We start from the raw sequence: 27,687 nt of genomic DNA on the forward strand, positions 1-27,687 counted from the left end.
TGTTCAATAAAAAAAGAAAATGAAAAAAAAATGCTCGAAATCACTTTTGTTTAGAGAAATCCAAATTAAAACAATTCTGAGTTAACACCTGAAATGTATCAGACTGGTCAGTATAACAGATGTAATGAGTGAATAATGTAGCTATTAATATGGAGCTGGTGGTAAAAGTGAGTCACTAATGGCCTGTGATCCTGAAATTACAGTAGCAGGAGATTTGGAGCTGTCAGTGATGGGCAGCCTCAGCTGTACCCAGTCAATCTTCACTGCTAGCTAAAGGCTCCTTTAAGGTGATGAGTGAGTGGCCCCTCCCTGCTGGAGTAACTGCCTTCCTATTGGGTGAGAGCAGAACTCAACAGGAAGTGAAGATCAACTTCCTGGATACAGTGGAGGCTTAGACCACTACTTCCTTTAAACTCAACTAATTGATATTTTCTCCTCTCCTCAGTTCCTTTAGCCTAAGGTGATGATAGTAATAATTACAGGAACTCTCAGATTCAGGCTAAGGGTTTATTTTAACATGAAAGGGAAAAGTGAGATAAGATGGTTTAGGGTCTTGAGAAAGTGTTGCTAGGGTGACTGGCAAGTGTTGGCAATGAACCTAGAAGGTAATGTCAGGCTGAGGGAACCAGCCCTCAGCCAGAGATAATTTAACACTGCCCTGATATTATATGATCCACCAGCTAAACAGATATAGTTGCTAAGATGATTTAGGGATGTCTAATCTAGGCTACTCTAAGATAAAATCTTGCCTGCATTCCACACCCAAACCTCCCTTCAACCTCCCTTCAATCCCTCCCAGGTCCCTAAGGGGAAATCAGGGTAGCTCAGTGTCTGGGTGAGGTCAAGGAAATCAGAACACCAAGGTTGCGTTTGCAGGGGTTTGTATAGTCCCAGCTCAACTGTCAGCTCCTAGGACTGACACCTGACAGGCCAGAGTACCATTCTGCTCACTGACAGGATTACCTAGGGTAATATTGGAAATGCAAGAAATCTTGCATAAGTCTTGCATTACACAGAAGAAGAAAATGAGAAATGTTGGAAGGGATATGGGGAAATTAGATACTAATACACTGTTGGTAGAATTATAATCTGACCCCATCATTCTGGAGGGTAATTTGAAACTAAGCTCAATGAAAGCTAACACTGTATAGACTGTTTGATCCATCAATACCATTACTAGGTCTTTTTCCCAAAGAGATTTTTAAAAAAGGGAAAAATATTTGTGTAGCTCTTCTTATGGTGACAAAGAATTAGAAACTGAAGCATTGTCCATCAGTTGGGGAATGGCTGAACAATTCGTGATGGAATTGTGATTGTGATTAGATTGAAATACAGAATATATTTGAGGGATTAGGAGGAGTCTAGTGTGGTGAAACATGTAGTGTCTAGAAGGTTTTATTATGAGATAAGACTGGAACCAGACAGGCTTTAAATATCTAAAAGAGTTTGAATTTCACTTAGTAAACAAAAAATGAGTGGAGTATGGACCATATCCATGCATAATTGTAAGGACTGTGATGGAATATCATTGTTCTAGCTGGGTAGGGGCCAAACCAATATAATAAAAATGAGAATTCTACCTAAGTCGATTTATCTGTTAAGAGTCATACCAAGTTACCAAACTATTATTTCATAGAACTAGAGAAAATAATAAAATTCATCTGGAAGAACAAAAAGTCTGGAATATCATGGGAATTAATGAAGAAAAAAATGAAGAAAACAGGCCAGTGACAGCAATTCTCACACCTTGTTATAATGCAGTAATTATTAAAACAATCTGATACTGGATAGGAAACAGCTTAGTGTATTAATGGAATAGGTTAAGAAACCAACACTCAGTAGTTGATGATCACAGTGACCGTGAACTTGACTTTGATAAGAACAGAGATCCTAGCTATGGGGGAAAGAATTCACTTTTTGACAAAAACTGCTGGGAAAAATGGAAAACAACATGGCAAAATCTAGGTATAGACCAACATCTAGGAGAGTGCTACCTCTCCCATCTATTTAGGGGTTACAATTTGCTATAATCATTAATTTCTTAAGTAGGACTTTTACCTTCAAAGATCCATTTCTTCCATTCATTTTCCTTTTAGTTGGAAATTTCTCCTTGCTGGGCAGTGATCCAATGTTCAGTAGTCTAACTCCTATATTTGTGTCTTGTTACTGGACAATGGGATTGCTTGGAATATGTTTTCTGGCAATTTGACCAGTGTCTTCTCCATCTTCTCTATGAATATATCAAAAGAGATTTTGTTAAATATCCTACTGAAATTTTGGTCCATTGTGTCAAGGTATTGCTTAGATCCTTTGAAAACCAAGCAAAGAGCAGCATAGTCAATGTGGATCAAAATCAGTATGAAGGAAATTTATCTGCTTTTTGGAATAATCTTAAAAATTATAATAATCTATCTAATAGTCACTTTTCTTATATGACTAGAGTAAAAGTTGGGCCAAAAATGAGTCTTGTGGTTTTCTATGAGCTACAGCCTGGCAAGACCTAGAGATGGGAGGCCTTGGGTTCAAATCTGGCCTTAGACAGTTCCTACCTGTGTGATTTTAGGTGTCACTTAGCCCCATTTGCCTAGTAGTTGCTACTCTTCCGTGGATCTGATACTTAGTATTGATTTTAAGATAGAAGTTAAGAGTTAGAAAAAAAGAGGAGTCACTATTTTTATTTTAGTTTCTCTTTATTTAATTCTAGTACCAAATTTACACATAAGTTTTCCATGGTTACATGATTCATGTTGTCTCCCTCCCTTTTTCCCTCCTACTTCCCAGAGCTGACAAGCAATCCCACTGGGTTAAACATATTTCATCACTCAAAACCTATTTTTATATTATTCTTTTTTGTAATAATCTTTTAAAACCAAAACCCCAAATTGTATACCCAAATAAACAAATGATAAATCCTATATTTTCTTCTGCATTTCTACTCCAAGGTATTGCTGTTAGGAGCAAAGTCTCTTACATTTGATCCTCTCACAATATTTCAGTTATTGTGTATAATGTTCTCCTAGTTCTGCTTATTTTACTCTGCATCAGTTCATGTAGGTCTTCCGAGTTCTTTCTGAAATCATCCAGTTCAACATTCCTTATAGCATAATAGTATTCCATCCCCATCTTATACCACAATTTGTTCAGCCATTCCCCAATTGAGGAACATCCCATCAGTTTCCATTTTTTTTTTGCCACCACAAAAAGCACAGCTATACGTATTTTTGTGCAAAAAGATTCATGCCCATTTTCTTTATCTCTTTCAGATACAATAGCTAGTGGTATTGTTAGATCAAAAGGTATGCATTTTATAAAATCCTTTTGGCATAATTCCAATTTTCCTTCCAGAATGGCTGGATCAATTCAGAACTCAGTCAGCAATGCATTAGTGTCCCAATTTCACCACATCAGCTCCAATATTTATTATTTTCCTTTACTGTCAAATTGGCAAATCTGCTAGGTGTAAAGTGGTATCTCAGAGTTCTGATTTTCATCTCTCTTATCAGGAGAGTTTTAGAACATGTTTTGATATGCTTATTGATAGTTTTGATTTTATAATCTGAAAATTATTTTTGTATTGGGCATTTGTATTACTGTTACGCGACTCTCTTCTAAACATTATCCAAAAAATAGAATAGAATTTTTTTTCTCTTTTTAATACAATTTGAAATAAAATTCTTTGAAAATCTTCCATTGTTTTCCATCTCTAATCACAAACTACTAAAATCATTTAATGCATAATTTTCTTTGGAAGAATACCAAGGGACCCTGAACCCTAATAATCCTCCAGATTTCATTGATTGTTTCTTGAGAAAAATGGAGTAGGTTGTTGAAAGCCGTTATATGTAAAGAGCCAATTGGAGAAATAGGGTCAAATTTAGGGCCTGTTATCTGGATTCCCTACGTGACCAATCCAGGCTGAGGCAGTCTTTGTGTTTGGTCCTGGTCACCTGAGCCCTGAAAAGCTCTGGTACCAGCAGGTAGATTAATCCAAAAACAACTTGACCCCTCCAAGAGGCTATTAGGAGTCATTTAGAGAAACAGAGTCTGTAATAGATGTTTTATCTGGATCCCATTACAAAATCATCGGCAAGTAAAACTGCGTGTATGATTTTTCTGCACTGCATGTCAGATGCAGATAGAATGGACCATCTAAGTTAAGTAAAAATCTGAGGCTCCTCTTTTGACTCATTTTTAGATCCCCACATTCTCTCAATATTCTTATTGGAAAGCTTTGAGTCCTTAACCAGACCAGCAGCTACTGAGTTAACAATTCCTCTCCTTGACAATTTCGCTCTTTGATAATTAAGAAGCCTGAAACCTAAAAAATATATTACTTAGATAAGGACTGGAGCGGGACAATTTAGTCCAGACTATCTGACCAGGTGCAGATCTGTAAATCAAGGCAGAACGCAATTAGTAAACATCTCCATGAAATTTATTTCTGCTTCCGGAATTATCCCCTACTAATTGGTTGTTGGAACTTGGCCCTTGTCTTTGCACCCATATCTCTATTTTTTAGGCTTTAATGAATTGTGTATGATTTATAATCCCCTTCACAGCTGTGATTCTTTCTTTGTGTTCTTTGTTTGAAACCAGTATAAAATAAAGTCAAAAATCCCATAGCGTGGGATCAGCATGGGCTAACCTCTAGTTCGGCTGTTCTCAGTTTCTTTTTCCTGTCTTAGCAATCCGACGCCGTAAAACGCCACTCAGGACCCCTACCATATAGATCTGGTCCTCTATAGTAGGTATAATATAAACAGAAGATCTCAATCTCAGTTCTCATGGGTTAAATAGCTTGTGTATTAGAGGCTGCTTTCCCAGTGATGCCCCAATTTACACACATCTTTGTAAATATTCTTATATTAATTGTAATGTGTTGTGAGCAATATATGGAGCAGACAGAAGAATAAGAAGCTGGGGTATTAGCACTAAAGGAATTTCCATTTCAAGAGAAAGAAAAAAGTACATGCAAGTACAAGAGAAAAATTATTAGGCATGCGTAAGGAAAGTAAAATGATAAAATAGATGAGAAATTGGAGATTTAAGTGAGGAAAGAATTTGGAATAAGGAAGAAACATGCCATGTGGTGGGAAGATGACTTAAAAGGGCATTTAGCTTCCTTGCCCTCCTAATACTCCCCACAAATAACCAAAAACAACTCCATAGTATTGATGCTAAAAGTTGCCAAGACAGACAGGAATCAGGGAAGAAAATGAAGAGCCAGGGACAAGAAGGGAAGATTTCTGATTTTCCTAACCTCAGGCCCAGCATGGCAGGCTGTAGAGAGGGAATCAACAAGATAGCTCCTGAAGCCAGGATCTACAACCTCATTTTATTTGCTGAACCCAGGAATTAGATCCAGGAAGATATCACTGGAATCAGCAGGTCCTGGGAGTAGCTGTGCCAGGGGCAGCAGCCTTGCTGGCCCACACTTGGGGATTGCAAGAGCAGACAGCACAGAGTCTATAGGCACCAGACCTTAAGGGCAGGACTTCAATTCTCTGATGACTTTGGCAAGGAACTTTGGAGACCCGACAAACTCAGAGTGGACTCTTGCTCTATCCTGTGCTATAGAAGTGGGAGAGGAGATGTAAGGAAGGAGCGCACACCAGCAAGTGTGGTTGATGAGGGACTGGGGCCTCATGAGCTGTCATCACTCCCAGGTAAGTGGGGACCCTTGCTGTTGCCATAGGGGGAAGTATCCTGTCCACTTGTAGTGGCAAAACTGCTCACCAGCTCTTTTTTGGAGCCACTGAGATCAGTTATGGATTACATTAGATCGTGGACTATAAAAACTGGAATAACTAAGTAGGGGCCAGCAAGAGTGAGAGAGAACACATAAAAATCATAAAACCTCAGATAACCTACCCCATCATTGCTAAGTTTCATAGGTTCTGGGTTAAGGAAGAAATAGTATAAGCAAAAAAGAAAAAAAAACACAATTTTTGGATACTCTGTAGATTTAGGCATGATTAGTGGTTTTTGTTTTCATTTCCAATATTTTAACTTGGAAAATTTTTCATAGCTGAGTATTTTTTTATATTTCTTTTAAAATATTTTTAGATCATTTGAAAGGTGCTGGATTAAGCCAATCTAAAACCTTCTTGGATCTTCAGGAATTAATGGAATTATTAAAATCCAGAGACTATGAAATGTGGAATTTAATTAATTAATTAATTAGTATGTTTGTTTGTTTGTTTATTTATTTATTTTAAACCCTTACCTTCCATCTTGGAGTCAATACTGTGTATTGGCTCCAAGGCAGAAGAGTGGTAAGAGCAGGCAATGGAGGTCAAGTGACTTGCTCAGGGTCACACAGCTGGGAAGTGTCTGAGGTCAATCCACTGAGCTAGCCAGCTGCCAACTTTATTTTATTTAAAAAAAATCTTTAAAGTTACATTTCTATATGTGAAATTACATGGTATGTATTTCTCTTTAGGGAAGTAAAAGGATCAAGAAAGAAAGTCATCAGTGATAAAGATTTAGAATTGTTTCTGGATCAGAGTGACCTAATTGATAAGCATGTCCCCCAAGGAGCCATTGAAATCCTCTAGTTTATGCAATTCTCATTTACCATGACACTGAGGCCTTTGAGATTGAAGTGATTATCTAAAACATCTTGTTTAGCTAGCAACTGCACTAGGACTGAGTAGTGATTCTCAGTGTAGGGTAATGTAAAAAATATAACAAGTAAGTTACTTTTTACCTTTGCAGCTGACCTTCGAACTGTATACACTGAGTAGCTAATCTTTTTCAAATTTACCAATTGGTTTTATTATAGTTGTGGTTATAGTTTATTCTTTAAGTCAAAATCTTGAAAGGAAATTCTGTGCATCTTTAGAGGTTTTCAGCATAGTCATGGAATAGAATATATTTGTAATCTTTTGTACTCTTATTAGATGGCATCTGCTTCAATCTCTGAATTGTGATGTAGTGTGTTGAGTTTTTAGTTCTCTACTTCTGACCTTATTTGCTCCTCAGCTATAGACTTTTTTTATTAGTTTTACTCTAATTTAACAATAATTGAAAGGAAAAATAAGGTAATGTTGAATTCTCAAAGAGAATGATGCTGTTTTTCTCATCCTTTTGACTATTTGTTCGATTAGCAGTAATAGTGCAGCATAGATTTAAACTGGCACCATATCCTAATCCTGTCTTATTCACACTTTGATTGACAAGCTTTTTTTTAAAGCATCTACCTACTAAATCCCAAAATCAATATTATGTATTAAGGATACAAACAGAAAAAAGAGGAACAATTCCTACTCCAAAAGAGCTTAACCAGGATGATTTATCTAGTGATGGTGAAGATGTTATGTTAGAGGGAAGAATCTCTGGCAGTTAAGATTTTCAAATGAAGTGAAAAATAACAGAGATGTCATAGATAATGAAAATATAACATCCTCATATTAATTATCCACTTCTGCTCTAACAGATTCAGTCAATCAGAATTTATTAAGTGCTTGCTGTGTATCAGGCTGTGCTGAGTAGCTGGTAATACAGAGAAAGGCAGACATTCTCTGACATTGAGGAATTCATAAGGTCATAGGGGGAGATAACATGCGAACAGTTGTGTACAAACAAGATATAGACAGGATAAATTGGGGATAATCTCAGAGGGGAGGCACTAAGATTAATGAGAATTGAGAAGGACTTCTTGCAGAAGATAGCATTTTTGCTTACATAAATGGAATCCAGAAAAACCAGGAAACATCATTGGAGTTGAAGTCAGGATGTGGATTCAAATCCTATTTCTAGTATTTAGTACTTATGTAATCCTCAGTGCCCTGGATTGAAGTCAGGAAATGTAGGTTCAAATCTCATTTCAGACACTATCTGACCAAGTACAATCCTATAAATCAAGAGTTCAGGATTCAATTAGTAAGAATCTCTATGAAATATATTTCTGCTCCCAGAATTAACCTCCTACTAGTTGGTGGTTGGAATTTGGCCTTTGACCCTGGACCTATCTCTCTACTTTTTAGTCTCTAATGGGTTTTTGTATAATTTGTAACCCCTTCACAGCTGTGATTTTTTCACTGTGCTCTTTGTGTGATACCAGTATATATTAAACTCAAGACTCTATGGCAAGTTTGAGCAATTATGAGATAAGCATTTAGTCTGACTGTTCTCATTCAATCCGACGCCACTAAACGCCACTCAGGACCCCCAGAAATATAGAGCTGGTTCTCTATATTAAAGGCCACTGTATACTTAAAACATTGGCATATTTATACAATCTTCCTGTGGAAGTTTTTGTATGTCTGCTTGAATTTGATAGCACAGTTCTACCCACTATTCATTTGTTCTTCACACATCCCTAGTACCAATACCTGCCCCCCTTCCCCCACCTATTCAAACAAGATTGGTGGCAGTATATTTTCTCATCTTTTCAAGAACAAATTTGTTTTGATCATCATAATAAGTCAAAATTTAATTTGTGATTGTGTATATTTTCATTATCATGAATATTGTTTTCTCTGATCTGCTTAATTCACTTGTCATAACTGTGTCTGGCCCTTTTTGAATTTTTCATGTAGAATAGACTATTAATAAGTTTTTAGAATAGATGACTTTTATTCATTAGAGAACATAATGTAATAGAAGGGACAAAGGTCCTGGAGCTTTAATTCACAAGTGAACTTATTCATTAATGTTTTCACATCTTGGGTTGAAAATTTTAAGAAACCTATAGATTTTGAAATGAACAATCTTCATTAATTATATCTTTCTACTATTAAGAGTATACTGTACCTTTTGATAATAACTTTTATATAGTGCTTACTATGTGCCAGGCACGGTGCTCTTACACTTAAGCACTATTAAAGAAAAGGAAAGACAGTTCCTGCCATCATGGGGCTTACATTTTAACAAAGGAACATACAAAGATAAAAGGGCCAGAATGGGGTAAGGTACTTGATAATGAGAGGATAATAATAATGATGGAGTGGATTCCTAACAATTCAGTTACATGGTTTTTTACACATTTTTTATTTTTGTCATGGAAACATTTTGTACATACTGTCATTTAAATAAATACTCAATAAAATGTATGCAGGAAAATGAACATCGAGTTATTCTGGGTATTGTAGCAATTTACTAATATATCAATCAATGCAAAGAGGTAAGCTAAATCTAAATCACAACCTTTCTACACAGAGGAAGAATAAACCACAGATTTTTGAGCAATCTTCCATGAGAGATTTGTACTTAATCCATTTACTGATATTAAAAGAAGTCACTTAGAAGGAAAAAAAGCTGAATGTAAAAGGATATGTAGTATGGCTTTTGACTTACATTTTTGGGGCATAATTTGAAGAAAAACTAGTATAAGTCTTGGATATCTTTTTCATTTTCCACTCATTAAGAAATGATAAATACTTAGTTTGTTGAAAAGCAACATTTTGGCAGTTACATGTTGCTTCAAAAAAGAGAATCAATCTGTAGTCTTAACTTAAATGATTCTTCACCAAGACAGTCCACAAAAATTGGATTCCTGAAAGTAAATCCTGCAGATGTACTTTACTGGAACTCTTGCTTATCTAGCATCTCAGTAAAATTTGAATAATAATCTTCCCATTCTTCTTATATTTGACTCCCTTCCACATAATATGTAATTCATGCATGTCTTAAGATTCTAGCCTGGATCCTCTTTCTCCATTTCACTGGGTGATTTCATCAGTTCCATTTAGATTTATATCTCTACACAGGATTCCTAAATTCAGCTTGTTCAATGCCAAACTCATCCTTTTCCCTCCAAACTTTCCCTCTTCCTAACTTGCCATTACTCTCAAGGAAACCATGTCTTTCTTTTGGTGGAAAGAAGCTTGGTTTCTGGTCTAATACAATCACTCATCACCTCACACCTGGTCTAATATAGCCTTGTGGTTGATCTCCCTAACTCAAGGAGGAGCTGGGAATAAGCATTTTTATAGTGCCTATTATATGCCAGGCACTTTGCTAAGTGCTTTTCAAATATCTCATTTGATTCTCATAATCTTAAGTAGGACCTCCCCCCTCCCTTTTTTTTAACCCTTGTAACTGAGGCAAATAGAAAATAGGTGGCAGAGTTTATAGCTAATGTGTCTGAGATCAGATTAGAATTCAAGTCTCTGATGCTAGGCCCATCTCTCCCTTGACATCCACCGCTGCCACTATTCTGCCTCAAGTCTTTGCCCATTCTGGTCCATCCTCTAGTCATCTGTTAAAAGTGATTTTTCCAAAGCAAAGGTCTGACCATGCCACTCCCCTCTAATAAACCCCAGTGGGTCCCTATTCCCTCTGTTAGGCTGTGTATAGAGTGTTCAGGGGAGGAACAGTACTTCTGATTAAAGGGTTTGCTGAACCTTGTGAGGTGTCTTTCCTCCATGAACCGAATCCAGCATCATACACATTCAATGACCCTCTGTGGCTCAGTTTTCTCATCTGTTAAATGAGCTGGAGAAGAAAATGGCAAGCCACTGGAGGATTTTTGCCAAGAAAAACCTCAAAATGGGATCACAAAATCAGACACAAATGACTCAACAACTAGCCTTTCATGGATTCTCCCCTCCTACCCTGTCTGTCAGCCTTGTCTCATTTTGCATATCCTTAGTTTCCTTAAATGTAAAAAGGGGATAACATAACAACTTGAAATGTGGTGAAACCATGAAGACGAAAAGACCTTTATGCCAATATGCCTAGTGAATATCGATGCAAAAGTTTTAAACAATATTAGCAAGGAGATTACAGCAATATATCACAAGGTTCACACACTATGACCAGGTGGATTTATATAAGGAATTCAGGTATACTTCAATATTAGGAAAACTTATCAGGCTAATTGACAATTACCAATAACAAAACCCAACAGAAACCATATGATTATTTTAATAAATTCAGAAAAAGCTTTTGACAAAATACAACATCTATTACTATTAACACTAGAGAATATTGGAATAAATAGAACCTTCCTCAAAATGATGAACTGAATCTATCTAAAACCATCAGCAAACACCTATAATGGTGATAAGTTAAAGAAGAAGCCTTCCCAGTAATATCAGGAGTGAAACCAGGATGGTGTCTATGATCACAACTACTATTCAGTTTTGTACTAGAAATGCTAAATATAGCAATAATAGAAGAAGAAGAAATTGAAGGAATTAGAATAGGCAAGGAGGGAATGAAGCTATCACTCTTTGCAGATTGATATACCTAGAGAATATTAGAGATGCAACCAAAAAATGAATCAAAACAATTAACTTTAGCAAAGTTGCAGGATCTGTAATGCAAGGTGGCTAACAGAAACTTTTTGCTTCTGTAATTTCTTACGGTCACAAAAAGTCAGTTAAACATCTTAGAATCTTCAGAAAGTCAGTTATAAGTTAAAGCTATAAATAGAGGTGAAGTTCCAACTGATGGGGCTTTTGCCTTCTGGCTTTCACTGTGGCTGGAGTCTTTTGCTTTGCCTTAACCTGTTGGCTTTGGCCTAATTGCTTTGGCCTTGGGCTGTGCTTATTTTGTTTGGGGGAAATTTGGACTTATCTCATTTCTCTGGACCTCTCCCTGATCTCCCATCTCCATCCCTCCCCTTCCCCTGAATTTCCTGTGGGTCTTGGGTGGAAGGGAGGGCTTAGTGATTGAACATTGTGTGTTTTAGTTTCTTTAGATAATTAGAGTATCCTCAAATAAGTTACCCCTAGATTTGATAAAGACTTTACTTAAAAGGCAGTCAAATCTTCCTGACTGGGAGAGCTGGTCTCTTTCAGTCTAAACCTCTCTGTGACCCATCCCCCACCCTCACCCCTCTCCCTAGAAGCAATTAGAAAACCCTGAACCCCTCTCACCTTCTGACTGACCCTGGTATTATTAAATCCCATTGTTACCTATTCAAAACCCCTTAGTGAATCATTGTGTTGAAAATTAAGACAAGGGCTCAAGGGGAAGGAATCATTTTTCTTTTATTTCTTGAAAGAAATGGGGGCATCCATCTTGGCAGGAAGTACCTACCTGATACTTCCTCCAGCCATCAGTTTGACTGGCAGGGAGGGGCTCTCTCGACCTCTCCCTGAAGAGACTTTAGAAACTAACAAGAGAACCTCTCCAGCCAAACCTAAACATTTCTTACTGGCCCTAGTTTCCTCCCTGTATCCTCTGTTTCAAGCCTCTGGGGATAAACCTGTTTGAGCTGCCCTCTCCTACATACCTCATTTCCTTTATCTTCTATATACCTTCCCTTACCTTCTTTCCTTCTCCAATCACCTTATAATCTCCTAATATCCCCTTTCATCTTTCCTCACACCCAAATTGCATTTCGTTAGACCCACTCAGGTTACCTTATTTACTTTTTTTATAACATTAATTGGTGAGCAAGGTTAGTGAACTACCTAAAATCTTCTGAAACAACCAAAATGAAGCTGGCTAGGATAACATTCATCCTATCTAGCATCTAGGATTTCTTTGTCCCTAATGCAGGGTATGGTGGATTTTTGGTTTATAATGGTCCCTAATTTCGTGCAACAACTACTGAACATCTACGATTATTATAAATAGTGTGCTCTGACCCTGGCTGAATGTATTTGCTTCATCCCAACAGCCATAGCCATAATCCTAAACTGGCAATTCCTTATGGTCTTGAAAAATGTTTTCTCTCACCTGTGGCAATGGTTTAACTCAATTACTTCACAAAAGAAAGATACTGATTCTGGGGAACTAGTAAATAACATCAGACTACTATTCCAAGTATTGAAACAGATAAGGGAAGGAAAGGAACAGGACAAGCACACAATTCTCCAGCTAGGGATTGTGGAGTCCAAATACCTAGGAAATAATGCCTCTAACAAATCAAAGCCCAATAACAACCAAACATCTGCAAATTCCATAGTCTCTCTTTTACCAATCTTAGACAGAGCCATTGTACAGCCTGGGGAAAGGGTGGTACACGTGAAAACATATAAAGCATTCACCCCAAGTGATATGGAAGTGTTAAAGAGATGCTTTCCCAAGTATTTTGAAAAACCTTTCAAAAGTATAAAAGAATTAAAGAGGGTGTTCACATTATTTAATCCCAATTTCTATGACGTGGAATTTCTTTTAGGGGAATTTTACTCTTCCTCAGAAAAGGAATTCCTCAATGAAACAAGAATGAACCCGAATTGAGAATATTGGCCGGTAGTCCATCAGGATTTAGATTTTACCCAACATGCCAACCTTAGATACCTGATCCAATGTAGAACTGATCTATTAGAAGACATGAGAATCCATGCAAAAAGACCAAATTCTGCCGGAAGCCATTGAGGCTGTGATGTTTAGCAAGGCTACTCACAAGCTCTGACAATCCAGCATGACAGATTGTCAGGAGGATGGAAATTCCACACTCAGTTTACCCCATGCGATTCTTTTTACAGTGACATTCACTTGCATTGAAATTATTGCAATCAATATCCTTATCCAGCTCAAAGGAGACACAGAAAAACAATACAGGTTTATGGCAAGAACAATCACAGTCACAGACTACCCACTATCCTAAAATAAACCCCTGTACAACCCCCTAGAGTATAGACATTTCCCCTAGAATCAGCCCAGCAAAAAACCAGCAGTTAGTGAGTTAATGCAAATTTCTAAAGTTCCCAGCAAGAAAATACCTGGCCTGAGTTTGTTCCCAAACTCCTACAGACCAAAGAAACAGTAAAACACAAGGAAAATAAGGGAATGACAAATTAGCACAGAATCAACCTACCAGAACTGCATTCTTATTAACCCTATAGCAGAAAGAACAGCATGGGAACAAAATTTGGACCAGACTGATATTATTGTATCTTATTAGATGTAATCAACTACCATAACTATCTCCTTGTTTTATGATGGGAATGAATAGTATAATGTAACTATAGACATGATATAATTATTTAAAATATAATTAACTATTATGTTTAGTTAGAAACTGATGTTCTAGTACCTTATGGATGGCTGAAAAGAATAAGTTCCAACTAAGCCAGGCCATAATGAATAATTCTTGACAAGCTTGCTTTTTTGTTTAACCACAGTAAGATAATTAGTAAATGCCAATCTTGTGATGTTTCTAAAGTTAATATGTAATTTTGAAAGTATGGGGAAAAAAACCTGTATGAGATCATAAAGAAAAAAGGGGTATAAAAATGAAAATCAGCAGATGGCACTAGAAGGAACAGCCTCTGCAATTTGACTTGCACTCTGGCTTGTTTTCACTCCATTCTTTGCCACGCCATCCCACCTCCAGAGACCCAACCAAGCAAAGAGCAGGCTATTCGCAAAGTTCGTGGCAAAAATTCGAGAAATTAAGACAGGGAGAAGAGGAACATCCTAGCAGTTTCCTCAATAAGTAATAGAGGCAGCAGAGACAATCCTGGGATTACATGATACACATGCCCAACACCATAGATCATATCCGTAGGCAGTTTGTAAAGGGAACATAAATCCCAATCCAAAACTACTTTAGACAAAACTGTCCACAGTGGGAATCACTGCCACTGGAGGATGTAAGACAGCATGCTTCCTATGTCCATGATTCAAAGAAAAAGAAGCAAGGATAGCTAGACAGACTGAATCAGACAAGGATGAAATCATAGCTGATTTGAAAAGGCAATTGAAACACACCAAAAGAGAAAAAGAATTGGAGGAAATAAAAAATTTTGCCCTCCAAACCAGTAGGAGCCAAAATCAATACAGGCAACCTACAATTAACACCCAAAGACCAAAATCATTTTCCCCACTGTGCTTTCTTTGTGGACGTCCAGGTCATATTTTAAAGTTTTGTAGATTTAGACAACAAATGGATTTTTCCAAAAATGACAATTATAATCAAAGAGACAAAGGCACGAGAAGTACCTATTACAACACAAAATAGTCCAAAAACAATAATGATACAAAGAGAAGTGAGGAAAGCAAACATGATGGTTTGTGCTGTAGCCATGCATGCAAGAAATTTAGCTAATCCCCATCCCTAGAAGAAATGGAAAGGTACATATACAGATGGGAACGAAGCCAAAGTCACTAGGAATCTAAGTTCCTAATTAAAAAAGATCTAATCGTTATTATTTGTGTGGGAGTGTGTAGCTTGAGTGGGAAAAATAATATCGAAAAACTGGGCAAAACAAAACAGCTATCTAAAGCAAGCTACACAGAATATCAAGATATGTCTGTGGTAGATAATGAACAAGGGGAAGAAATAATGCAGATGTGCAGAGAAATACATGGCAATAGTGAGGATAACTATATAAGGGATCAGCTTTCTCATTCCATCACAAAAATATTGAATGAGAAGCATAAGAATCATACAGGCACTTGGAAAAGCTTGCAATCTTGTTTAAAGTCATCAAAAGCTCAAACTCCTCTCTTTATTCCAAGTCAAAAACAAAGGGGCAACTTGGATAAGGAACATTATGGCAAGGGTTTACAATGTTTCCAGAAAGGAACACATTTAGTAACCTTGGGAGAGTATAATGCCCAAATTCTATCCCATTCACTTGCTTCAGACACAATGTCACAGATTGAGGTTAAAGAGCAAACAAATCAATATGTTCGCAAAGACTTGATTTTAAAGATGCAACCCACTGAGTTGCTGGATGATAGCAGCTGTTTAGGAAATTCTACATCCACCTTTCTCAACCCCTTAGCTGAAGAATTCCAACCGAAAGTAGAGGGAAAGGGAACAGTTGTTATCCCCAGTAACCAGTGTGACTAATAATAGCAATAATGAAGCTTGGTTAGTGATTGAAGACAAAACCCATCTGACTAGACAACACATAAAACATTTTCTGACTTCACATCTACATGTGAAACATAAACTTACACTTAAGAGAGAAGTTTGCCTGCCTTAGCTCAGGATATTCCTCTTACTTTGGTTCAGACACCTTCTACTCAAATCACCTGACATTTCTTGTAAATAATGTAAATATGTAAATTTTTGCTTACTAATCCTTAGCAATAAGTTTTACTAACACACAGGGACAGTTAGTTTGATAAGTTAGAACAGGGACAGAATTTTCTAAACTTTCTTTGTAAATACTGTATATAGCTTAAGTCTATAGTTTAACCAAAAGACTTACAAAGAATATTAGTCTTACTTATTCTTACTAACATTTCTAACATAGCCATAAGTGTACTAACATATCTATATACTTATTTTAGGAAGATGAATTAGAATTTGGAAATTTAGATTGCAAAATTTTTCTTGATACTTTAGTTGTTAGTTCATGAAATTAGATAAGTACATAGATAGAATTTATTACTTTGTTTAGTTAACAAATGTTAACTTTAAGACTGTTTGTGAATGTTTGCATTTAATCTGCTTTTCCTTTCTGTTTAAAATTTTTGCAAAACTGAAACCTCATTACTTTCCTATGCCTTCCCAACAACCCATCTTAGTTTTAACTTAGACTAGTCTTAGCATAGTTTAGGAGTAAGCAACCCTTTTTATTATTTTACAAAACTTAGATAGGGAAAAGAACATAGTTATAATTTAACTTAGAATAAGAGTAGTAACCCCCTAGATCTTAGCAACCAGAAAATGTTGCAAGGTGCAAATTTTCCAAAAAGCATATGAGCAGATCCATAAGGCAAGGTGGCTAACAGAAACTTTTTGCTTCTGTAATTTCTAATGGTCACAAAAAGTGAGTTAAACATCTTAGAATCTTCAGAAAGTCAGTTATAAGTTAAAGCTATAAATAGAGGTGAAGTTCCAACTGATGGGGCTTTTGCCTTCTTTTGCTTTGCCTTAACCTGTTGGCTTTGGCCTAATTGCTTTGGCCTTGGCCTGTGCTTATTTTGTTTGGAGGAAATTTGGACTTATCTCATTTCTCTGGACCTCTCCCTGATCTCCCATCTCCATCCCTCCCTTTCCCCTGAATTTCCTGTGGGTCTTGGGTGGAAGGGAGGGCTTGGTGATTGAACATTGTGTGTTTTAGTGTCTTTAGATAATTAGAGTATCCTCAAATAAGTTACCCCTAGATTTGATAAAGACTTTACTTAAAAGGCAGTCAAATCTTCTATGTAAATGAAATTAACTCTAGCCCATTCATAGTCAAAAATCTACTTACCCTAGGCATCTAGATTATATCATCCCCACCTCCCTGGGGGGGGGGAGTGGAGATAATTTAATCACACATGACAATAAGTATCAAATCAAGAACAAGGGACTGCCCTTTGGGCAGTCCAGAATCAGTGTAGAGGCTGCCTTTGGCCCACTTGAATTAGAGGTGGCCCACAGGAAATGAAGTGAGATGCTATCTCTTTAAATACGTGGGTTACAACCTGGTAAAGTTAGTTCAGCTAGTTCAGGAGTGGAAGGAGTTCAGGAGTTCAAGAGTTCAAGAGTTCCGGCTTTGGACTTGGTGCTGAAGGTGCTTGGCTGAGACCTCAGAATGCTTCTACTCTGAATTGTCACATGGTAAGTTAGGCTCACTTCCTTGGCCTACCTTGGCGTTTCCAAACTCTGCCTTAAGTAGGCTTATAGCCTCTCTGATTTCTAAAGTCTTGTGGCTTGTAACCTAGTTTAATTAGTTTTTTAAGCCTCTCTCTCCGTCCAGGCCTCCCAGGCCTGGACTGGCCTCTCCCTCTCTCTATTTACCTACCTTTTACCTTCCTAATTGTAAATAAACTACCTTAAACTGGATGCTGACTTGGGTCTATTTTAATTATGGAATCAATCTAAATTGTTGATTCCTAGTGGCCACACTTTAAATATATTTTTATAAAATATCTAAAAATCTCCAAAGTACACTTCCTGACTGGGAGAGCTGGTGTCTTTCAGTCTAAGCCTCTCCACGACCCTTCCCCCACCCTCACCCCTCTCCCTAGCAGCAGTTAGAAAACCCTGAACCCCTCTCCCCTACTGATTGACCCTGGTATTATTAAATCCCATTGTTACCTATTCAAAACCCCTTAGTGAATCATTGTGTTGAAAATTAAGACAAGGGCTCAAGGGGAAGGAATCATTTTTCTTTTATTTCTTGAAAGAAATGGGGGCATCCATCTTGGCAGGAAGTACCTACCTGATACTTCCTCCAGCCATCAGTTTGACTGGCAGGGAGGGGCTCTCTCGACCCCTCCCTCAAGAGACTTTAGAAACTAACAAGAGAACCTCTCCAGCCAAACCTAAACATTTCTTACTGGCCCTAGTTTCCTCCCTGTATCCTCTGTTTCAAGCCTCTGGGAATAAACCTGTTTGAGCTGTCCTCTCCTACGTATCCCATTTCCTTTATCTCCTATACACCTTCCCTAACCTTCTTTCCTCCTCCAATCACCTTATAATCTCCTAATATCCCCTTTCATCTTTCCTCACACCTTAATTGCATTTCGTTAGACCCACTCAGATCATCTTATTTACTTTTTTTATAACGGATATAAAAGAAACCCACAGAAATCATCATCATTTCTCTATACTACCAATAACGTCTAATGGAAAGAGAAAAAAATACCATTTAAAATAACTGTAGACAATATCAAACATCTGTGAATCTATCAACCAAGACAAACCCAGGAACTAGATGATCACAGCTACATAACATTTTTCACAGAAATAAGGTCAGATCTAAATGACTGATAAATATTTAATTGCTCATGGGTTGGCTGAAGGCAATATAGTAAAAACAGCCTTTCTTCCTAAATTAATTCTTATATTTAGTCCCATATCGATCAAACTACCCAAAAATCATCTCATAGAGGTAGAAAAAATAATTCATCTGGTAGAACAAAGATCTAAAATATCAAGGGAATTAATGAAAAAAAACATGAAGGAAGGTGACTTAGCAGTACTGGATTTCAAACTATATTATAAAGTGGCAGTTATCAAACAGTCTAGTACTTGCTAAGAAATAGAATGGAGAACCAATGGAATTGATTATGCTTTCAATATGCAATGGCAAAATGACCATAGTATAATTTAGTGTTTAACAAATCCAAGGATCCAAGCTTTTGGAAGAACTCACTATTTGACAAAAACTGCTGGAAAAACTGGAAAACAGTATGGCAGAAACATAGACCAACACCTCTCCATAAACATCCTCATTAGTGCTTCTATCTGATGTGAAAAATAAACTGTTAAAGGACATGCCAAAACTAGAACAGCTGACTTCTGGACTAATATAGCTGCTGCTCCTACCCCCCTTAGACAGGGTACTGTCCTCTGTAGTATACAGTATAGGGGTCATATAGTTTTTTCTAGCTTTGGCTGGGTTCCAAAAGCTGTTAGAGGTTTGGAATCTTGAGGAAAAGGCAGTTGGCTGGATCTTCCGTGGAGGGAGGTTGTCAATGAGCGGAGCTGCTTTGAATACCTAGCTTTAATATTGAAATTTAGCCTAGCTTTGATATATTTACTTAAGAAATTATTATTTTAGATAAACCCTTTATATCTTCCTATCCTAATACCATCCCTGCTTTCCCTCCCTTACCTTATATGTCTGTGGAGTTAATAAGGAGAGTAATTAGAGAGGAGTTAAATCTGTGAAGGGTTACCTAATTGACAGCATTAATTATAGTTAGTCAGTCATCATTTATTCCCCTTAGATAGTAATAGCACTTTGTAAAGCTGAGTTTAAAGGCAGGCCCTTACTCAGACTCCATCTTTACTTCCCTTCCCCCACCTGAGGTTCCTGAGACAATTGATAGGGCTTTCCTTTGATCTACCTTCCTAAGAAACATCTTTCAAACAAAATAAACCCTTTTGTGTTCAACAGCCCTATTAGTATAATTTATCTGTTAGTTATTAAGAGGGAAGAAGAGGGAAAGAGACAACATACTCTGGGCTTAGAGGGAAGCTGGGGCATCCATCTTGAAGGAAGGTGTTACTTCAAAACAAGTCCCTTCCTGTGAAATTAACTAAAGCCTGTTTGTTAATTTCAGTCTAGTCTATTTCCCTCAGCTTGTGTTTGAGTCTAAGTCCCAGTCTGTAAGCCTGCTGTGTTTGTCTGTTTAGTTTAATTTCTCCTCTCCCTGAAGATCTCTGTTTCCCTTCTGTGTTATACTCCTGACTTCAGTCCTATTATACCCTGAATCTCCTTTAGTCCCAGCCTACTTGTAACCAAGATTACCCACTTAGCAAGTCTCCAACATCCTCCTTTCAATTCCCTTATCCCAAACACCTTTCCTCAAATTACCCACATTACACCTCACAGCTATTGGATCTAATTGACAGCTGTAATATCCAGTTGGATGATAACTTTGTCCTAAAGTCCATGTCAGCACACCAGAACCTATACCTTTTGATTCATTCACAAGTATCTGAAAACATTTCTCATAGTCTGGAATTCCTATCGCAGGTGCAGATAGAATTGCTTCTTTCAGCTTATCTAAGGCTAAGCAATGTTAGGGCTTTAGTTTCAGAGGTTCAGGTTCTGTATTCCTGGTCAGATTTGTTAAACACTGTAAGGGGGGGAAAAGGGGTTTTATGGGTTCAATATATTTAAAACGTGGTCGCCAGAGGATTGAACTATTATCAATCCTCAAGAATAATCCCAAATCAAAATTGACTTTTATGTAAATTTATTTACATGGGAGAAGAGAGAAAGACATTAAGAACCTATCTCACTGATTAACCCTCAGCCGAGGGTTATAGGGCCTGAGGCCCAGAGGTGAATGGAGCAAACTTCATTCACAGAGTCTGTAAGAAGAAGTTTCTTAATAGAAGTTCAGGAAGATTCAGTATTTAAACTTACCACTTGGAACATTCTTGGTCACAAACCAGTGAAGCTCCCTCAGATCTCTTTCACCATGCCAGTTGCAGCCTCACTCACCCTCCTCTTTCGAAGGGGTCTCATATATATCACTTCCAGTGCTTTCCCTTAATCTGCTTGTCCAATCACAAGAGGCACTTTCTCATAGAAACTGTAGGGGGCAGTGTGTTGATTCTGATTGGTTACTCACACTAGCACACGTGGGTTAGGACCTCCAAGAATTGGAAGGTGCTCTCACCTTTGTGTAGACTTAATTTAATTATCACAATCCCCACTGTGATCATTTGGGAGACTGGTCTTCCCAATTGATCATTTGACAAAATCATCTTTACCCCTAAAATTCTAACTACAATAGTTAGAGATAAGAGGTAAGTAGAAGAGATAGAAAGAGAGAGAGTAAAACCAATGTTTTGCTAGGCACATTGATAAAAAGCCAATTGGGGGCAATCCCCTTTGGCATAAGAGTTTACAATTCAAGTAATTGATTTCAAAACCCTCCAGTTCAATTAGTTGCACCCCAAAGTTAATTTTGGATTGTCTTGATTCAGTGTAGATTTATGCAGGCATCTTTTCTGGATCATCTTGATTCAGTGTAGGTTTTTGCAGGTAAATAGTCCAATTTCTGGTTTCAAAGCATTAGCAGACTTCTTTTTCTGAAAAAATTTTCTTGAACAAAATTTTAAGGATTGCATTTCTATAAAAATACAATCACCCCTTAAGAGGGTGTTTAAAAAGGAAACACCCAGATCAGCTCAAAATACATCATTGAGTTATGGAGTATATGAGTCAATTATCAAAAGAAAAATCAAAAACACACGAAAATTAAATTTTGGGAGAGATAAAAATTCAAAATAAGAATCAAAATATCAAAAATCTATGTATGGAAATGTTTTAAGTAAATAAGAATAAATTAATAACAGGCCCTTATGTTAATTAAATTAAATTCTATACCATAAATCTGTAAAACAAAATGCAGTAATATTGCACTTACCCATTGGCAGCCAAGACTACAGCAAGTTGACATATAAGAGAAAAGAGGACTAGATTTTTATGTAAAAGGTAAATGTCATTCCTTGGTCGCTAGAGGATTGAAATATTATCAATCCTCTGGCAACCACCTTTTAATATATGGAACCTATAAAACCCCTTTTCCTCCTTACAACACTTAGTGATTTCACTATATCCAGGAATTGTGTAAATAGAATTAGCCAGATCCCATTAATAGTCAAAAATCTACTCAACCCAGGCGTGCTAATGATGTCACTCCCACCTCCCTTAGTGGGGAGGGGAGACGAGTTACCCACACGTGACAATAAGTAACAAATCAAGAATAAGGGACTGCCCTTTGGGCAGTCCAAATCAATGTAGAAACTGCCATTTGTCCATTTGAATTAGAGGTGGACCACAGGAAGTGATGAAAGACACTATCCCTTTAAGTAAGTTAGGGAACTTCCTGTGGCAGTTGCTGTCTGGAACTGGAGGAAGAAGCATCTCCTGAGACCACAGACAGCTTACACTCTGTATTGTCACGTGGGTAAGTTAGGCTGGCTTCCTTGGCCTAGCTGGGCCAATTCTAAACTCTGCCTGTCTGGCTGTTGGGCCCTGTGGCTTACAGCTTCATTTATTTAGCCTTCTAACCTCCCTTTTTCTCTTTATTCCTACCCTTACCTACCTGATTGTAAATAAACTCCTCAACCCGATGCTGACTTGGGTCTGATTTAATTACGGAATCAACCTGAATTGTTGATTCCTGGCGGCCACATAATTTTAATATATAGCTATAATAACTAAATTTAAATTCTTACAGAATCCACTGTCTACAAAAACCAGTAGTTCCAAGAATAGCTCTAAGTTGTTTTTTAGTTTTAGGTGCACTCAATTTCTGTATATCAGCTATTCTCTTTTGTGTGATACTTCTGGAACCCTCTGAAAACACAAATCCAAGATATTGCACATGAGGCAAAACCCATTGTAACTTCTTGCCTTATTATGAGAGTCTTAAAAACAAAAAGGATAAAGTTTGCCCACTGATCTAAAAAGCCCAAATAATGAGCACTAAGTGCTTAATTCCCTTTCTTGGGAGCAGCACAATTTATGGAGATTTATCTAATACAGTTCTTCTGAAACTGAAGCTTTCTCTCTTAGATTGCCCATGCTATGGCAAGGATCCCTGAAAGAAAATGTCAAGTGCTTCTGGCTACTTCAGAGGCCCAGAAAATTTTGGTGTTCCTTCTGTGTAAGAATATACCTACAGATAGTGATTGGATTCCTTTTGTAATTTAGGAATCTTTGGAGAAAATTTGGATTATCTTTTGCTATTGAATGTTACAGCATTAAACTGATCCTGCGAATCTGACCTCAGAAAAGAGAGATCTCTGGCCTTTAGTAGAAGAGAAAGAGGGTAAAGTGACTCAGATCCCAGGATTCAGTATTGATTTATAAATACAAAGGTTGAGAATGAAGAAGTGACCATCCATCTCCTCTACATCCTAAATCCCTTCAGGGAGAGATTTAAATGATCTGGGAAACTCTGTACTTAATAGATTTCATTCCAAAATAGGAATTTTCTTTTTTCCTTTTTTTTTTTTTCGCCTCTGGGTTGGGCAAGGAGCTTTTCAACAAGTAGATAGGCCATTGTAAGGTTATAAGCAACTTTTAAAATTGTTTTTGTTGAATCCTTATTCTTTTCCTACATTTGAATCAAAATCTTTGTTAAATATTCTATGGGTCACAAATGTCTCATTGAATGCTAGTCCTGTAGGAAAATTAAAGAAATTGAAACAAATAGGCCAGCATGTGGGAATTAAGTGAGCCACAGTGACTGTCTTGGGACTCAATTCTGGAGCTAGCTTAATTCCTTTCTATTCAGTTATGGGACTAGTCCAAATTCCAGGAATTGGGAAAAAAAGCTTCATTGCACTGTTTGAACTGAGTTCTATGTGTCTGGGAAATGAGACCATTTGTACCTGTTGTTTAGAGCTAACAAGGATCTAGGTTTTTATTGAGTGGAAATAACAGTCAGATCCTAAGATTAAGGTAAGGAGTTTTCTCATAATTGTACATCTCAAGCAACCCATATGTCTCATCTGAAAACTGGCCCCATAATGATCAATCAATTATAGTTTCCATGTTCCTTTCATTGTTTATTGATATAAAGGGGGAGAAGTAGAATACCTCTTTTCCTGAATTCAGATAATTGCACTTCTTCACTCTCCCCCTCCCAACTTGAAAAATCGGTAATCTTTCATCCACTTATAAATCAGATTACCTAACATTGTATTAGAGTCCAGCCCTAAATTGAAGAAGGGGTCTGGCCCTGATTTGTTGGGCAAGTGGCATGCATTATTTAAAAAAACACTGTGCTCAGAAGATCACACAAACCTTTGTTACTTCAGTCATTTCATTTTTTGCTTGTTATAGTCCTAAACCAGAACTCTTTTAGTGGTCTCAGTTAGATCTGGTCCAGAACAGGATTCTTCATTCTCTGTGTCCAAGTTTGGTGTAGTCTCTACTTCTGTCCACCATTCTATACCTACGTGGTATTTCCAATGAAATTTCTTACAAAGTATCAGAGAACAGATTTAAAGGGAGAATCACAGAAGGTTATAACTGGAAAGAACTTTAGAGGTTATTTAGTATAGGACCAAGAGTGTGCTGGATCCAACTTGTACCAGTTTGAGATCTGATTCTTAAATTTCCAGAGTGAGCATTTATGCCTCAGAAAAGCAAATGCTATCAATAAGGATGTGGTTTGTTTTGTTGTTGATTATCTAGACTGAAGAAAATGAAAGAGAAAATATTAGTAATGCACATTAAACTTTTAAAGTTTGTTATGTATATTTCCCCCCTTCGAGATCTGGGTATTAAACATTTTATCAGCACATCCCTACCTCCAACCTACAGAAATCACCAATGTTACAGCAATCTTTGTTATGTGTGCAGCAGGCACTTGATAACTGCATCCTGCCACCATGTAGAGTCAGCATCAAACCAATTAAGGAAAATTTTGAGACTAGAGTTCTTTCTTCTTCTTTTGGCTACTGGTTCCAGCTAACATCTTTAATAGGTAGCATTTATAAAGGGATGCTTTCGTCATTCAAAAAAAAATTAGCCATAAACTGGAGGACCATTTCTCTCATGGAATAAGAGTTAGACATGGGCATAGTACAGAGATAGCATGAGTACTGTATTAGACAGGGAAATTCCCTTCCCCTTTCTGTCTTTGTGACTCCCAAGCCAAAGAACATCTGATAGCTACTATAAAGACTATTATCCTTGGATGTCCTTTAGGTTGAGATAGACAAAGAGATACACCTTGATAGCCTGAGGGTCTCAGGCAGACCCCTAACCCCACCTAATACCTAAGTGCTTTTGACTCTAGAGTCAAGTCCACACCATGAAATAACCTCTTGTACTCACTATTATAAAGAATATAAAAACTCCTGAACCAAAGCATATGGGGAGCAACTCCTATAGTTGTTCCACTCATGCTGCCATGCCATGTCTTGGAGAGCAACCCCCCAGGGTTGTTCTACTCATGCTGTCTTGCTGGCTAATAATTTTATGTAATTAATAAATTTCTCTTTTTTACTTTTAAGCTAAGTTTCAGTCTTCTCATTCTTGAGAAAGGTATCCTCCCCCATCTCAAATTGTTCTTATTAGCTGAGATCGCCATCGAAAATTTATCATAAGTCATTATTTCCCAACTTTCTACTTGTTTCTGTTCCTTTTTCCACTATTGGCAATACCCTGCAGCTGGACCAGAAGAACATCCCTGAATCTCTTTGCATAGTAAATAAGCATCTCTCTCTTCTCTTGGCTTCATTCCCTACTCTAGTGGCAGTATGTGTGTTTTAGGAGACATTCTTCATGCAGATCATACTTATGAGTTATGGCATGTTAGAGGAGGTAGGTAGGTATCTCGTAGGTTGTGTAGACTCTATTTTGATTCATTGAGGTAGTCATGAGGGCCCCCTGTTTCAGCAATAGCTGGGTGCTATCAAGTTCTTATTGATGTGGAGGAGATCCATTGTATAAAAAGGAACATCCCCTGCTATAATTGGCATTACAGAATAGTAGGAGAAAATGCCATCCATCCCTCTTAAAATGCCCATGGTCCATCGAAGGAGGAAAAGGGGTTATTTAATGTGAGAAATGAGTAGGTTTGGCAACAACCTTCAGCTCCTGTTAGGTCATGGAGGAGAAAGTTTTCCTGCACATTCCTCCATGGGAGCAGCAAGACAGGTTTTAAGCAATCTGAAGAGTGCCTGGCCGAAAGGAAGTCCAGCTCTGGAGGAACCAGCAGGTTCTGAGATCTGGCCTCTATATCTCAAAGTCTTTGAAAGGCATCCTGGGGTACTAGAAAAGGCACTGGACATGGAGTTAGGAAGGCTTGGATCCATGTAAAGGGTTCAGCATTTATTAGCTTTGTGTCCTCAGTTAAATCATGGCCTCTCTGAACCTCACATTCCTGTGTCTGTATGAAGACATTAACAAATGTCCTGTCTGCAGAGTTTTGAGTGGCATGAGGACCCAGACTAGCACTGACTTTTCTGCTTCAGAATTTCATTCACAGCATTGTTCACGTTCCCCAATTTTGGTATTCTCAAAGCTTTAGATGCATAATAATAATAGAGTTTATGTAGTGATTTGAAGTTTACAAAATACTTTACAAGCATTATCTTATTTTGTCCTCACAACAACCTTGGCAGATAGGTGCTATTCTTATCCTCATTTTATGGATAAGGAAACTTGCTGAAGTGAGTACCCTTGGTTCCAGTAGATATTAAATATAGGACTGGATTTTGCCTCAGATGTTCTTGATTCCAGCTTTAGTGTTAGGTCCACTGTTGTATGTTATATTAAATGGAGGTCATTATTATCTATTTGATGTATATGAAGATGGAGTACAGAGAGATGATGGGATGGCACTTCTCCTTTATAATAGTTGCTCAGGCAGGATCCTTTAGGTCAAAGTGGTTTATCCCTTCAGGACCCACCTGTGGTTAATTGATATTAATTATTGGGCTCTTCAGCTGAGGTACCATTGGTAATCTGACTGCGTGACTCCCTTCCCAAATAAGCTTTGGAAACCAATTCAGGAAGGTACTTTTAAGCTTTAAATATATTTGATAAGAAAGATAATGGTGTAGGATAGAGGTAATGGGAGATCCTACTTTAAATTGATACTAATGAATCTCTAATTGCAGGCAAATGAAGGCATCAAGATGATAGTTTCTCTCTAGTACAGCCTGGCCAGGGCTAAACCAGAGTAGGCAAACTGCTGCAAAATCTTCAGCTTCTGTTATGCCTGGAGAAGTATCCCAATAAATGAGTCTTGAGCCAACAATGCAATATGCAAAGGGACTTTATCATCTAGCTCGAGCTAGGGTCTCTCACAAAAAGTTGGTGAGGGACCCTGAGCTGTGCCTGGGCTTGAGTTTTTATGGAGTAGTAGTCAGAAGGGTAGAGGAATGTCTTTAGGTTGGGAAATCCTGCAGATAAGGGGAATGTCCTAAGGTATTCTTGTAGATAAGGGGAATATCTGCAGAGAGGAGCTCCTGGGGAGAAGGGGAAGGTCTGCAAGGTAGATAAGGTCAGTCCCAGGAGACTGGAGGTCTGTAAGGTTTGGGATTCCTGTGGATAATTCTATTTCACCATAATGTCATATAAGGGTCGGGCCCATAATGTCATACAGGGGTCGGGATTTTTAATTCTGACTCTTTCTAGGTTCCACATTCCCCACTTTTGGAGTTGGATCATAAAGAAATCATTCTTAAATGTCATTACAATTGAACGATATTGGGGAGATAGCCTGGTACTGTTGCCGAAAGGGCTATAAGCTAAACAGTGTTGATACGATCTATGACAAAGGTCACTAGTCTATCATAGTGGAAGCAAAGGAATTTTCCTGCCTATAGTTTGTCTGAAAAACCTTTTCACTATGGGAGTACAATGTTCTATGCTGTCTCCGGGGCACAATGTCCCACAATGTCCC

The 27,687-nt window shown here is 37.6% G+C and overlaps 1 protein-coding gene across 1 annotated transcript in view; it reads left to right on the forward strand.

Moving 5' to 3' along the window:
• Positions 1–27,687, forward strand: part of LOC123238230 (cytochrome P450 2C19-like) — a 406,797-nt gene that overhangs the window by 99,468 nt on the left and 279,642 nt on the right. The gene's annotated exons all lie outside the window — the stretch shown is intronic.

Source organism: Gracilinanus agilis, chromosome 2 (assembly GCF_016433145.1).
Source record: "Gracilinanus agilis isolate LMUSP501 chromosome 2, AgileGrace, whole genome shotgun sequence".
In the NCBI taxonomy this organism is placed as follows: Eukaryota; Metazoa; Chordata; class Mammalia; order Didelphimorphia; family Didelphidae; genus Gracilinanus; species Gracilinanus agilis.